The sequence below is a fragment of the Dipodomys merriami genome, unplaced genomic scaffold, assembly GCF_024711535.1.
Source record: "Dipodomys merriami isolate MVZ:Mamm:240054 unplaced genomic scaffold, mDipMer1.0.p SCAF_187, whole genome shotgun sequence".
NCBI classification, from domain to species: Eukaryota; Metazoa; Chordata; class Mammalia; order Rodentia; family Heteromyidae; genus Dipodomys; species Dipodomys merriami.
Genome location: NW_027203237.1, coordinates 954,428 through 969,826, shown reverse-complemented (window position 1 = coordinate 969,826; position 15,399 = coordinate 954,428). Strand labels below are relative to the sequence as shown.

At 38.9% G+C, this 15,399-nt stretch overlaps 1 pseudogene; it reads right to left on the bottom strand.

Annotated features, from left to right (window-relative positions):
* Nucleotides 1-12,143: 12,143 nt before the first annotated feature.
* Nucleotides 12,144-12,772, bottom strand: LOC138830250 (protein lin-28 homolog A pseudogene; annotated as a pseudogene).
* Nucleotides 12,773-15,399: the final 2,627 nt, after the last annotated feature.

Below are 15,399 nucleotides of genomic sequence, written 5' to 3'. Positions count from 1 at the left end.
ACAGTTACACATGATCATCATTACATCGCATATATTTAAGTCCTTCTTTTATTTCTTTTATCATTATTGTTTTCTTGTTGTTGTTTTGCTGATCCTAAAGCTTGCACTCAGGGCCTAGGCATTGTCCCTGAGATCAAGGCTCTTGTTCTACCACTTGAGCCACAGCACCACTTCTGGCTTTTTCTGCCTGGGCTTGCTTTGAATCATAATACTCAGATCTCAGCCTCCTAGTTAGCTAGGATTACAGGTGTGAGACACCATTGCTCAGCAAGTCCCTGTCTTTTAATTATTATTCTAAAAGCCTCCTATCCAAGGTCACTCCTAAGATAGTTAATTGACCTATGTCAATAGTTCCTTCATACTCTCATCTCCTGTTATGGCTATGGTGTCTTTTCCATCATATCCTGAACCTACTTCACTGCTCTCTTCCTAATACATGATTCTAGATGTATTTCTAATTATTACCTAAATCTTGTGGCAATAAACCCTAAATTACTCAACTATTAATTTCATTTAATTTTTTTTTCAATATGATTGTTGTTCTGTACAAATCTGAGCTTATATTCAACTCTTGCATCTACTTCTAGGCATAAGCAGAGCCTGGGCCAATTCTACCTTTAATACAATAGGTTAGCCGAAGAATAGCCAGCAGTATTCCTGCCTAGGAGTCAGGACAAGTAGTTGAGTGCCTGAAAGAAGCAATGTATTCCTGACATGAGAAGGGGTAAGAGAGACAACAGCCTAGAGAGCAAACTGGCAGTCACAACATTTAACAACTTCTCCTTTGGAGAAATTGACCTCCTGCAAAGTGGCAGTGAGATAACTTATCTAGTGAATTTACTTATATGAAGGAAGTTGTCATGTCTCACTACACAACTCCCTTGTAGTCAAAGAGAGGGCATTCTTTTGTTTCCTCCGTAGGCCCAGACTCAGTTTATCTCCATCTTAGACTTTGCTAAGACGATATTCCTACCAGAAGATCTCTGATGAGGAGGAAAGTGTGATCTCTTGGCTTCTGAATGGCCCTTTGGGAACTGAGGCCACTTTTAGTTTTCAACCTGTTCCTTCTGACAATGGAAAAGCTCATTCTCTGAATTGTGCCCTAGTATCAAATCTGTTCAGAGAAGGTCAAGGAAGGACAGATTCTGCCTGAGGGAGTGAGTTTCTTCATTTCCAATGAGGTCAATTAATATCTGATTCGAGGCCCAGGTGCAAGTCCTTCACCAGATCCCCAAGCTGGAGTGGATGTTAGCTCAGACTCAAAGCCATCCTCATATTTCTGCAGCTCTTTCTCATGAACCAATAGGTTACAGGAGTTTAGTTCAGAATCAAGGAGAAATTAGAGTAGCAGAAGGACGATTGGCAGGGTGAGTAATTAGAAACTTTGGGTGAAAAAAGGGCTCAGAAAATCTAGGATCACTCACATCATTTGGGAATCACATCATAAGATTAGAGAATAAACGTAATAAATTACTACCTAAATTAGTAACTCCACTATTCTACATTACATGTGTTCTGTCAAAAGTTAACTGTCCTAGCTCTATTTGGTCAGGAAAATGGAACACATTCTTTCCTCACTAAGTTCTACTGAGTATCTTTATCCATAGCCCAGGTTGTCCTTACTCTCTAATTCTCTGTTACTTTCCTTTGCTGGATTCAATCAATGACACTTGAAAGTGTTAGCATCTTCAGACATGTAATTACACTTTCTTTTAATCCATTTGTTATAAAGTAAAACAAATTATGGGGAAAAGTATATAAGTGGTACATTATCTTCCAAGGCATATTTATTTAATGTTATTAAGTATTATTTTAATAGTTTCATCGTTAAAACTTGAGGAAAATGTTTTACTATTAGCAGTAATTAGTTGCACATTTTTTGTATTTTTCCATGTCTGTGTATTTGTTAAGCTTCTAACATCGTCTTTCCCCCAACTGTTGCCTTCTTAAAATTGCTTCAAATTATAAACTACATATGATGGTATTCTATGTGTTCACTGATATATTTAAATTTTGATCTAATATCCACATAATATAGGATATCTTCAAACTATTGTAACTGGTCTGAAAATCAATATGGACATTCCTCATTAAAGCAAAAACACAATGCCACAAAACCCAGTGAAATTAAGATTAGTTATATATTTAAAATATTTAGCAATTATACAGTAGAAACATTCACCTCTCATATACCAGAACATGTTTGTAGGTATGAATAGCACATTTTCTTCATTCTCTCTTTCTGGTGCATCTAAGTTGATTACACAGCTTGGTTGCTATAGAATATTGCTGCCATGAACATGGATGTTCATGTTGATTTATATTCCTTCAATATGTATCCAGTTGCAGTAAGGTCATCAACATATCTGTCTTTTTGGTGTTGTGTAAACTTCCATTAAGATATCCCTATGGGTTGCACTAGTTTACAATGCCACAAAATCAAATATAGTTCCTTATTTATTTCAACCTATCCAGCAGTTTATTTATTTGAGTGGTAATAGCTATTCTGGTGTGTAAGATAGGATCTCAGTGACTTTCCTCTTTATTTTCCTTCGTGTTTGCTATGTGGATATGAATCTCAAATATTTTATTTATTTATTAAATATTTACATTTGTATTTCATTCCTGATCAGTGTCTTTCTTTTTTTTTTGGTATTTGATCAGTTTTTAAGATTTATTATATTTTATTTTTTCCCATTACAAATACTCACTTTAGTTAGTAAAAAGATTTTTTTTCATTACAATGGTACACAATTAACTAAAAACAACAGATTGTACATTTATATCACTGGATGTTTTTGTTTTATTTACAATCAGGAAATCGTTTTAATAAAGATGCTGAACTTCTTTCACTGATATTCTGAAAGTATAGTATCTCATATTGGCCTAAACTAATCTCTGAATTACCAGTCACAGCATGGGCCCCCACAGTCTGGGCTAAGTAAAACCACTAATACAGCACAAACTGGATTTAAAGAGAGGAAAAGGCCTCATAAAAGTTAGAAGAAAGGCATCACCTTCATGAAGCAAATGTTGAAGTTCACAAGCAGACCTTAGGAATCTGAATATCAAGAAGATCAAAGGATAAAAGTATTTAGAAGGACAACTTTAAAACTCCAGATTGGGGAGGTGGGACAAACAATATATACCAAAACTCAATGCTGAAGGGAAGGAGTGTTTTACTCCAAAGATCAAAGGATAAAAGTATTTAGAAGGACAACTTTAGAACTCCAAATTGGGGAGGTGGGACAAACAATAGATACCCAAACTCAATGCTGAAGGGAAGGAGTGTTTTACTCCAAACCTCATCTGTGTCTGACTCTCTCACACAACACACACACACACACACACACACACACACACACACACACACACACACACACACACACACACACCTAGTGAGAGGTCTTTGCCAAAGTACAGTCATTCTGGACATAGACTCCGAATAATCAGAAAGTATCCATTGTGAAGACCTTTACTGAAAGTACCCATTGTAAGTAGACTTTTACTGAAAGTTAGAACTCAGGTTCCTGGAAAAACTGTGAAATGTCACAATAATGTTCTGCAAATAACTCCCCTAGCAATAGCCATCACCAATGAAAGAATGTACATAAAGCTACAGATTTTTTTTAATTTTTCAATTTTTTTTTACTTTTTATTGTGAAAATACTGTACAGAGTGGTTACAATTATATGGGCAAGATAATGAATACATTTCTTATGAAGCATTGTAGCCTCCTCCTTTGTTTCCCACTCCTGTAACTTCCCATCCTCCCATAGTTCCCCCATCGAATTCTCTGCCCCCTACCCCCACCAAAGTTGTAAAATTCGTTTTTCTCCATAAGAAGTTGTACATCTCATTGTTGCAATGGGTCCACCTGTATCCCTATTTAACGATTTGTTTTTTTTTCCCCTTCTCCTCCACAACTTATTGCTCATTGCTTAGCCTGCACTCGCTAGCCAATAAGATTGTTATAAGATTACCCAGTTAACAGAAGGTTCGGGGATCTCAACTCTGACCCACTGCAATGGTGACAGTTGTGAGTCCAGGCTCGAGCTTGAAATAAAGGACTCTAATTTGCTCACATGAGAACTGGCTCCGTGGTGGTCTTTGGGAATCCTTATCTAAGCGAAAGACTAGTGTAAACAGAGAACCCCAGGGGCAACTGTATGTGGGACAATGATGCTTTTTTCCTCTTCTTTTTAGATAATCAAACATTATGTTGTAGTTAGCTCCACAGCTGCTCCACACCTGAGCAGGAGGCAGGAAAGGATGCCTTAGACTGCAGGGCAGCCTTGTGTACCTCTGGCTTTCTGTATAAGAATGCAGTTTGTGATCCCCTAGGGAGGGGTGGCCAAGCTGAAATGGGGGTATGCTTTGCCTGGAGGATGGCACCCTGTGAGCCCTGCATGCATGGTGAAACAGCCTGGAAAGCCCTGTAAGCATCTCCAGGATGGCCTCTCAGTGGCTTGGAGAAGTTGACTCCTGTAGTTGCACATGGCAGGAGGCAGGAGGAGAACAGGAATCCAGAAGATGGGAGAGGCACAGAAGCAAATGCACCTCTCCATTGAGACTCCTCGGCCATTCTAAGGAGGTTCACAACCCACATGTGGCGGCCACTGCACAGATCTCCAGAGGCCTTACTTCTCTGGGGAGCAGTGCCTGAGCCTGATCCAGTGCAGTAACTTCCCCAGTGGTCCTGAGCTTGGCTGGGCTGGAGCAGAGCCTACCAGCCATGCTTCCTCTGCCTTGCTATGTATAGCCTTCCAGCAGCTGCCCAGGTTCCAGCACCCACAACAGGCCAGCTCCTTGGGGCAGGGTGAGGCTGTGCTGACAAATCCTGGTGCTGGCGTCAAGGCAAGAGCGAGGCCTAACCCACAGGAGAGCTGGCCCTCACTTCCAAGGGCATCGAGAGAGGCATGACAACCACAGGCCCATCCTTGCTGCCCTCACTGGCCCTAGAGGTTACCTATAAGTCCCTGACTTCGTTCTTGAAATTCTTCAGCCACTGGTTGTCTCATTTTTCATTATCTGTTTGGGTGAGACTCGAGACTTCTTCCTCTCCTCACCAAGCAAATAGGCCCTAGCAAATCCACCCCAAATTGCACACCTCACAGACACTCTCCAAAACCCAGCTGCCTTTAGGGCTGCTGTTGCATGAGCTGTTGGCCAACTGCCTCTTCCTCCCTTCACAGCCTCCTTCAGGGCCTCCCCACCATCCTCTCCCCATCGCTCTCAGCCCCAACCAAAGCTCTGCTTACCCTGTGGCCTCCTCCCTCTCCACCCAGCCCCCATCCCCAACCCCAGCAGGGCCAGTGCTCTATGGAAATGAACTGGCGCAGCAGAATCAAAGGTGTCACAGTGTGCAGCCTGCTGAGAATTGGAGGCAGCATAGGTCTCTGATCACTGTCTTTCACTTCACTTACACATGTATTCATTATATTAATTTGGTATTTAATATTGGATCTCATAACTTTTTTTTAAGCCTTTGCAGAATAGCTGGTAGAAATATAGTCCCAAACTCGAATTGTCTCTTGTTTAATTCTTTCGAGATTCAGAGATATTTTAAGTAGATATAACCATCATAAATTCTCAATTACATAACAGAGTGTTATTCAGAAAACATTTGCTTATGCATCTGTCATCAATTATTTACAAAACTAGAAACTTTTAAAGTTTCAACTATTATAGGAAAATCTTTGATTCATGTTGAATGGATACGAGAAGGTTGAGCTGTTGCATACATTCGTGTGTGTGTGTGTGTATGTGTGTGTGTGTGTGTGTGTGTGTGTGTGTGTGTGTGTGTGCGTGCGTGCATGTGCATGTGCGTGTGTAGGGATTATATGTATCATTGAAATCAAGGACAGGAACTTTTTTCCTTTTTCTGAGATATGCATTATGGTGTTTCTTTGTTGGTGGTAGGCTCTGATTTCTTGCTTTTACCTGATGTGCACATTTCAGCTCAATTTTTCAATTAAACCTTCTTATTTAATATTGAGCATATAGTACTCTGATATTGCTTTGTCTTTAGTTTGCCATTTAGGATCTCTTTTTCCTCTTTAACTATTAATATTCAATATAGATTTTACCTCCTGACTGATTTTCCCCTACACAATTCCATGCACCTGTTATTCTAAATTCCAGGAAGAATAACATCAAGTAGACTGAGGCTAAGATCATACACAAGTATGAATTTAGTTTCTAGCTAAAAAATAATCAGGATAACAGGGCTGGGGGCATGACAAAGTGGTAAGAACACCCATTTAAGGGGCACAAAACACTCAATTCAAACTCTAATATCAGGGGTTATAAAGAAAAAAACTATGATTTTAAATAATTAGAACAATTGTAACACTTGAGTATTTGAGTGGAGAAAAATCCATGAGAGAGATAGAATGAACCTACGTTCCAATGCTTTCTACTTTAGTGATAATGTTTAATGGTACTTCAGACAAAAGAGAGTTACTTTGCAAATGAGCATGGATGTGCATTTGCGTGATGGAAATACTCTACTTACACAGGTGTAAATTAAATAGATTTTTTTCGGGTAGATTGTAATTCTTGAACTAAGAGCCTGGGTGATGTCTCTGAGCTTTTTCTCTCAAGGCTACCACTCTAATACTTTGAACCACAGTTCCAATTCTGATTTTCTGTTGGTTGTTTGGAGATAAGAGGCTCATGGACTTTCCTGCCCAGGATGGCTTCAAACCACGATCGTCAGATCTCAGCCTCCTGAGTAACCAGGATTCCAGTCATGAGCCGTCGATGTTTTTAATAATTTAGTAAATTGTATAGTTATAGAAGTTATACATTATCATTGTAACCTGTGTAATATATGTGTGTATGTATAGATTAATGCATAGATAGAAATATTTCAACATATTTTTGCATCTACAGGAGACTTATGAAATCATCATTCATTATAAAATAAAATGGAAACAAAAGTTAATAGGAGCAAAACAAAGGGAATTGTTACACGTTTCTTTTTGTTGAATGCAATATTAATTGTGAGAATCAGTTTGGGAAAACCATCTCTACTTTAGCAAAATGGATAATTGCTATTAGTTCCAATCCATCTATTGGCCCATATTGTGCATCCTCACACATGAGTGTCAAAATCAAACCACACTTTTTGACTTTGTATTTAACTTACCTGTTATAATTTAGGCGATAGATGAAGTAATCAAATAAAGATTAAAATAATAGTAAGCGAGGCTCTGAGTTAGAGCTGAAAAGGATTTTAAATATGATAATAGCTAATTAAGATGCATATTTCTTAATTTCATTCTGTTGTTATGTCTCTCATTCCCACATTAGGAAAGTACATAGAAGTTTCTCAGTAAATTATATGTACAATTATTAAAAATGTAATGAAAGAATATGGGCACAGTGTGGTTTTAGCTTATTGAGACCTATATGGGGTAGTGTGTTTTTGAGGACTTGCAAAACGTTGCGATGGAGATGATGGGAAGGATGTGCTTATTCTGGAAAACATGTTAGGGGATTGCTCCCAGAAAGATAGTGATGAATTCTTCCAAATGGTTTCAGTAAAATCACTTTCACAACCATGTTCACTATTGCACTATTCACCATAGCCAAGTTATGGAAACAGCCCAGATGCCCTTTGGCGGAGAGATGGTTGGCAAAACTGTGTCATATATACATAAGTGGATTGTACCTATCCATTATGAAGACTGTTACATTATTTACAATGAAATGGATAGATCTAAAAATATGTTAAGTAAAATAAGTCAGAGCCAGACACACAAAGGACCCATGTTCTGTCTCATATTTGGAAGCTAGAACTTTATACGTTTACACAGCAATATTAACCAAATCATGCTATTTACAGAGGAGTATTTAAATGATGTCATATTTTTGATAAAATTGAACTTTTAATACAACAAAATGAATACCAGGAAACAATCTGTTGGAAGATGTGAGGGGAAGTCAACGGGAAGGAATAAAGTGAGCTATGGAGGAAGAAAGTGAAGACATAATATTCAATGCAGATAGTATGAAACTAGAAAATATTAAAGTGTGGTGAGTTTTTGAAGGGTAGGGAAAAGTTATATAAATATCCATTATACATAAAAACATGATTTATTGAATGAAAATTCCCTTGTCCAACTAGTTAAGATAATAAAAATATAATTAAATACAATGGAGACATCTGATCTTAAACTGTGCTCTCTTAAGCCATGAAACAATATAATAGTTTCTTCCTCAGAAATTTTCTTTTCAGGTATTTTCCTTAGAGTGACAGAAAAATGATCAATGCAATGAATATCAATACATCACATTGCACATCATAAATAGACAATATAAAACCAGAGTAAAAATGTTAGAATTCATCACATGATAAAATAACAGGTAGAATTTGCCAAATGCTAATTGATTGTTTTTCCAATACTTTACCTATGTTATCTAATTTAATCCTCACAATAATTGCATAAAGTGGAACTACTTACATTTTTAATTCTCAGATGATGATATTGAAGTCTTCAGAGTTGTAATTACTACTACAACATTGCACACATGGTAAGTGTTAGCCTGAGGTCCATCTCCAAATGTATCAATTAACCTCATTCTATTTTATGACTAAAATACCAGCCCTTTGTCTACAAATTCTAGGAAAAATTCCCAGTATTGTGTACACTCATAATATTTCACTTTATCTTTCTTAGAAAATAGATAACTGTAATATGAAAACTCAAAGTTCATAATCCATACATACCTCCATTGTGAAAGGAACTGCTAAAGTATAACATTCTTGATTTCTAGGTCAAAATAGCAGAAATAATATTCTATCCCTTCACTCAACACTGCACTGCCTGGGGACCCTATCTCTGTTTAACACTGTCTTACTGAAAGAATGACCTCCCCAATTCCTGATGGAAACAGACTGCAGGTCTTATACACCAATCATTTCCACAGTGTATCTCACCTAGGTTGTTTACTATTAGAAGTTTTTTGACTGCTTTTTATACCCAACATTTTGAGAGAAAGGTATACTTTAAAATGCTATTAAACCAAGACTGATATAAAAATCATCTTTGACCCCAGATAAATATTTTACCTTTCTTGTACCCAAAAATACAGACTGACCTATCATTAATGTTAGGAATGAGAGGATAAAAATCATAGACAACAAGACCTAAGCATGAATTAAAGCCTTTCCAACTTCTGAATACAATTGGTTTAAAAAGACATAAAGGGCTGGAAGGTTTCTCAGAGGTAGAGCGCTTGCTGTGCATGCATGAGGCACTGGGTTTGATTCCTCAGCACCAGATAAGCAAAAAGAAAAAAGCTGGAAGTGACGCTTTGGCTCAAGTGGAAGAGTGCTCGCCTTGAGCTGAAGAGCTAAGGGACAGCGACCAGGCCCAGAGTTCAGGCCCCACTACCAGACTCCACTCCCTAAAAAAGACATCAATACTACTACATTTTTCAAAATTTCTTTTTTTAAGTATTTATTTATTTATTCATTCATTGTATTTTCCCAGGAAAAGAAAGGGAAGGAAAGAGTCAGGATGTGTTTAAAAAAAATGGTTAGAAAGGAGGAAAGGAAGTACTTGGGTACAGCACAAATCAATCATGAAATAAAACACCCAGGACTGGTATCATAAAAGCCCAAGGGAGCTTTAGTATGCAGGGATCAGAGAAAGGACAGACAGGTACACACTTTCCCACCCTCCCTCCCCATAAATTCAAGATTTCTCACAAAACTTTGGTTTCTCACAGTAAACATGGAGTTACATTTGTCCGTCTCCCATTAAACAATCTTGTGGCCACTTTGACATGACTTTTCTTGCACCTGTGTACAAGTTCCTGAGTGACTGGAACACACATTAATATTCCCTTTCCTGGTCTCCTGACCCCACTTTCTACAAGGAAAGCCACACTTGCTTTTCTCTAGTATTACAGAACAAACAAGTTTGGTCACAAATGTCATATTTGATGAGAATTATGTTTAAAAAACATGGACTCAGGTTGGGAACAAGGTGTGTGTGGGGGGTGTGGAGAGGTTGGAGCCCTAGCGTCTTCAGAATCTTTGCATAAGTCACATAAAAGTTGAAGAGACATTCCAAGAGTCATCTGTGTATGGGCATGTAGGTTTTCTTTTGAGGGAGAAAAGGGTAGAAGATAGGGACTTATTATTATTATTTTTACCAACGAAGATCTAGTCCAAAATGGGAAATAGAGGAAGAGAGGGAACAAAAGAAAAACTAGTTCAAGATCCTCACTTTAGAAGGTCCCCCAACTTAGCTTCAGATCCTTTTGTCTAGTGCATAACCTTCTGTCAAAGATGGTTTGGCTATTTTTCTCAATTCTAAAAGAAGTTTGTAAACAATAAAACCTCAAAAAGAACATGGAGAAAAAACCCACACATTATTATTTACGCAAACTAGGCCACCTAGCAAATGATCAACTCAGAAACTCAGTAAAGTCCTACAGAGCCTAGACAAATACAATTAACTAGATGGGCCAGCATTTGTGGGGAGACAAGACACTAGGATCAGACACACATCACCCAATGCATTCTATTGCATTTGTCCTGTTTCAACACAGTGAGGTAGGTTTGCGGTGATCTCACAGAATGTAAACGAAACTCCCTTTTTCTCCTTTAGCTAACACAACACTATGAACAATTATGCAGCAGGGCAGGACACGGGCTCCAGAGAGAGGCCTTCACTTATGGATTTCCCTGGAAGCCGAGACTGAGGATTTTGGTCCTTGCTTTTTATAGAGCCATCCCTGCATGGCTAGTACAAGGTGGACACATATCTGTGGTCTTAAAATCCAAACATATCAATTCCCATTCCTTAGAGGAAAAAAATACATATACAGTTACTTGCACAGTAATCCCAGGCTAACCTTGTAAAGGATAGATGTGGTATATGGAAAGAAAACAAGTCCCAGAGCCATAGGATTAGACAATCATTACTACTAACCTTGGCTTCCTCTTTGGGCCTCTTCTACCTTGTCTGCACCACCATTTCCTGTTTAGACTAATTTCCATTCTTCTGGCAGAAGGAGAACAAGTCATGGGGCAACCCAATTAAAAACATTTCCAAGGGTTGATGGGGTTTCAAGACGACCTTATGGCAGAAAAACCAGCTCTAATTGGCAAAAATGAAGTAGTTCAATAGGCTAGGCACTACAAATGGTTGTTCTCCATGGTGATAAAAACAACAAATTCTTCCTGCTGTGCCGACCTGGAGTTGTTGCCTACTTATCCCTGAGATTGCTCATGTACCTGAGAACACAGTGCAGGAAGGAGGGCCTTAAGATTAATATATATAAAAATACAATACCAGAATATGTATAATAAGAAAAAAAGTTAAAATGCACAAGATATATCATTCTCACATATAGTGCAGTTTTGGCATCCTGGAGAAAGTGGGGACCCAAGGTGCAGTTATCCAAGGGAACAAATAAATTACAATCACATTGGCCCAGAATTGGGGCGGGGCGGGAAGAAACACAGAGCAGCAGGTTTACAGCCATTCCCTAGTAACCCATGTTGCCTGTCATCACAACCAAATGCCTGGACAAGCTCTCCCAGCACTACGGCTCAAGATAGGGTGATGAGGAAACAAGATGTTTAGGAGAGGAGGTGGTGGAGAGACAAAAAACAAAACAAAACAAAACAACCCTACCTTGCTCCTGACGGTCCCTCCTACCCGAGGTATTACACCTTGGGGATTTGGGCCCATGGATCTGCTGGTCTGATGCTTATTTGTTTCACACCCTGGCAAGAGAAATAGGACACATCCTTCTTTAAAGGAACAACTTGCCAATCTGGGTCATTTTTAGAAGCTGGAGGCTGGGGGGGTGGGGCAGAGGGAGGGGAAGCATGTAGGACAGGTGAAGCTTATCATATAAAGTATGCAGGTTTCAAAATGGTTCCCCCAAAGCCCCTCACTTGAATTGGGATAGATCATGATGGGATTCCTATGCATCACCCCTTCCCCTCATCAAAAGACAAGATGGGGTGATGCTGGGACATTCCGGCCTGAGACATATGGCAGTGCCAGCTACTCACCAACCCATCCCATATCCCCATTTTCTCCACTTTGCCGTTTCATGCCTTCTCCTTGAAACTTCCTGCTGGCAAGGGTAGCCCCCCTTACTCTGGTGGCTCAATATTGGGCCTCGGGGAGCAGGGCAGGGCTGTGATCTCCTTCTTCTTCTTCCCTAAAGTAGGCAGGCTTTCCCTGGGAACTGGGGACCTGCTGAGCCTTCAGTGGACAGGAGGACACCATGTGGTTGATGCTTTGGCAGAAGTGGCACTTCTTGGGCTGTGGTGGCAGCTTGCATTCCTTGGTATGATGGTCTAGACCACCACAGCTGTAGCACCTGTCTCCTTTGGATCTGCGCTTCTGCATGTTCTTCAACTTTGGCCGCCTCTCACTACCAAAGAGAACACCCCACTGGGCCCAGTGAATCCAATGGATTCTACGCCTTTGGCAGACTTCTTATAGGTAAACTCCACAGCCTCTCCCACCCTCAGGCTCCAGAAGCCCTCCATGTGCAGCTTACTCTGGTGCACAAAGACGTCCACCAGGGGGTCCAGCGCGACCATGGTGCAGGCACTCATGGATAGGAAGCCGAACCCCATGATCACGTTGAACCACTTACAGATGCCGGCCCTGTGCAGCAGCTGCAGCTCCTCGGCCGCCTGAGCCGAATCCCCCGGCGCCTACTCTGGCGCCTTCTCCACTGCCTTGGCACAGCCACCTGCAAACTGCTAGTTGGACACCAAGCCCATGGTCATTTGCTGAGCCCTCGTTCCCGTGCCCCTGGTCGGGCTGCTGCTGGCCCCTGAGAAGTCCGGAGGCAAAGGGGAGGTTCGGAGAAGAGGCAGCTACATCTTACCCAGCACAATCCATTTTTTCAAAATTTCTTATGATACTGAAGATTCAATTATAAACTATTAACACTTGAAAATAACTCATTTTTAGGGGAATAGGACACAAAACACAAGATTAATCCTAATCATTTTCAAAGACTATTTATACTACAAATTCACTCTTTTTTTTTTCAAATTCACTCTTATAACTACAAAGATTCTAAAAATAACAAGCATAGTGTCACAAAGGACATAATTTAACTTGATCATGTAATTCAAAAGACTGTGCTAATAGAAAACAAAGTTATACTAATAATTAGCTCACCCAATTCACTTCCATTCTTTTATTCTATATCTTTTAGTTTCATAAAAACTGGCTTTTCATAAAATGATGCATTAAAAGCCTATATACACATTTACATTTTCAGATTTTAACAATGTTTATTTCAGAAATGTTTTTAGCTGTATAGTCAATGAACTGAAAACCATGATCCTCAGATCTCAGCCTCAATAGCTAGGATTACAGGTGTGAGCCACCAGCACCCGGCTGCTTTATTTATTTATTTATTTATTTATTTATTTATTTATTTATTTATTTTCGGTTGTGGGGCTTGAACTCTGGGCCTTAGCTTTGTCCCCAAGCTCTTTAGCTCAAGGCTAGTGTGCTGTTACTTTGAGCCAGAGTGCCACTTCTGGTTTCCTGGTGGTTAATTGGAGATAAGAGTCTCACGGCCTGGCTTTGAACTGTGATCCTCCGATCTCAGTCTCCTGAGTAGTTAGGATCATAAACTATTCAAAGGGTTTTCAGAAATTGCAAGACTTTCTCTGGGATCTTATTTATATTGGAAAAGATATTCAAAAATCCTTATTTGTTAAAGTTGTGATAGTTACTCCCACAAAAGAACAATTAATTAAGAAACATTTGTATGCACAAAACAACTTCAAATGCATCCACTATCTGGAGGTGACACATGCTTTTTGTTTGTTTTTGCAAGGTACATCTAACAAACATATCCACAATACTGATTTTCAGTAAATATGATGGGATATTCAAACCTAAAAAATATGGGGTTTATTATCTTAGTGTGAATAGATATGATCTTACAAACAAAGTTATTTTCAACAGAAATCTGGAAAGTGTTTATCCACCTTGAGTTTCACAGGAATAACCAGAGTAATACCTGTTTGGTTGAGTTGGTCAAAATCACTCTATGAGTATATCTTAAAAGTATATCCAATTTAAGATGTCAAATACATATTTTGTACTGACAGTCATCTTACAGCAATAACTCACTACCTAATTATATGTGTATCTTCTTGCCTAACATATACTAAGAACCGAAAGTGATCTCTTTTATCTAACTTAATGGTGTAAATGCTTTGATTATGAGGATGTTATTATTTGACAAATAAAATGTACAGAAGGGTGGTTCCACTGAAATGACAGGATGGAACCCTGATAATTAACAACATTTCAACACAGCTCTTTTCAGCCTCACTCTATCCACATTGGCAAGCAACATTGCAACCGCACACACACACACATACACACCCATGTGTGCACATGTACACACACACATACATGCATGCCAAACTCAGGGTTTGTTGTACAATAAAGTTCAAATAAAATATTAATGATTAAGAAAAATGATAATTTGCCTTTTTACAAAATAATACATAATCCAGTCTCCACGATTGTTATATTTTACCTGCCTCTCCACATGTGACCACTTAATTTATTTTTAGTTAATTCATTCATTCATTCATTCGTTTTGTGCTAATACTAGAGCTTGAACTCAGGGCCTGACTCTGTTCCAGAATTTGTTATTTTTTTGTTTTAGTTTTCTCAAGGCTAGCATTTTAATGCTTATACTACAGCTCCATTTCAAGCTTTTGTGGTTACTTTCAAATCAGAATCTAATGGACTTTTTTTTCTTGGTCTGGTTTCAAAGCACAATCATCCGATTTCATCTTTCTGATTAGGTAGGATTAAAGACCTGAGCCACCGATGTGGCTCCTACTTTTTCCTATACTTATCTAATGCACATACTTAGATAGTAATTTAAAGCTGAGAGCATACAACCAAGATGTACAGTGATGATATTTTCCTGTCAGAAATTCATGTTAGTAATGTAAATTTATTCTTAAGACCATATGCAAAAAATAAGAAGAAATCTGATGATGATGATGATGATGTATGTGTGTGTGTGTGTGTGTGTGTGTGTGTGTGTGCTTTTGCAATATGTTCCACATATAAGCACTGTACAGGGGTGTCCAGCCATTCACAGTTATTGCATGAATATCTGCCTTGAGCTACCAACTCATGGACAATTTCTAATTTTCCACTCTAGGCTTCCCAATGAAGAGGGGTTTACTCATCCTCATCCCTATTATTCATATGTGTTGGCCTTTTTGGAAATAGTCTCTGCTGTAGTAAGCTGCAAGGCAAGCACTCTACCACTGATCCACCATCCCAGCACAAGTTTTAAGATTCTTGTTTGTAATTTGGTCAAAGCTCTGACTCTTTATGTAGGCTACTAAAAATG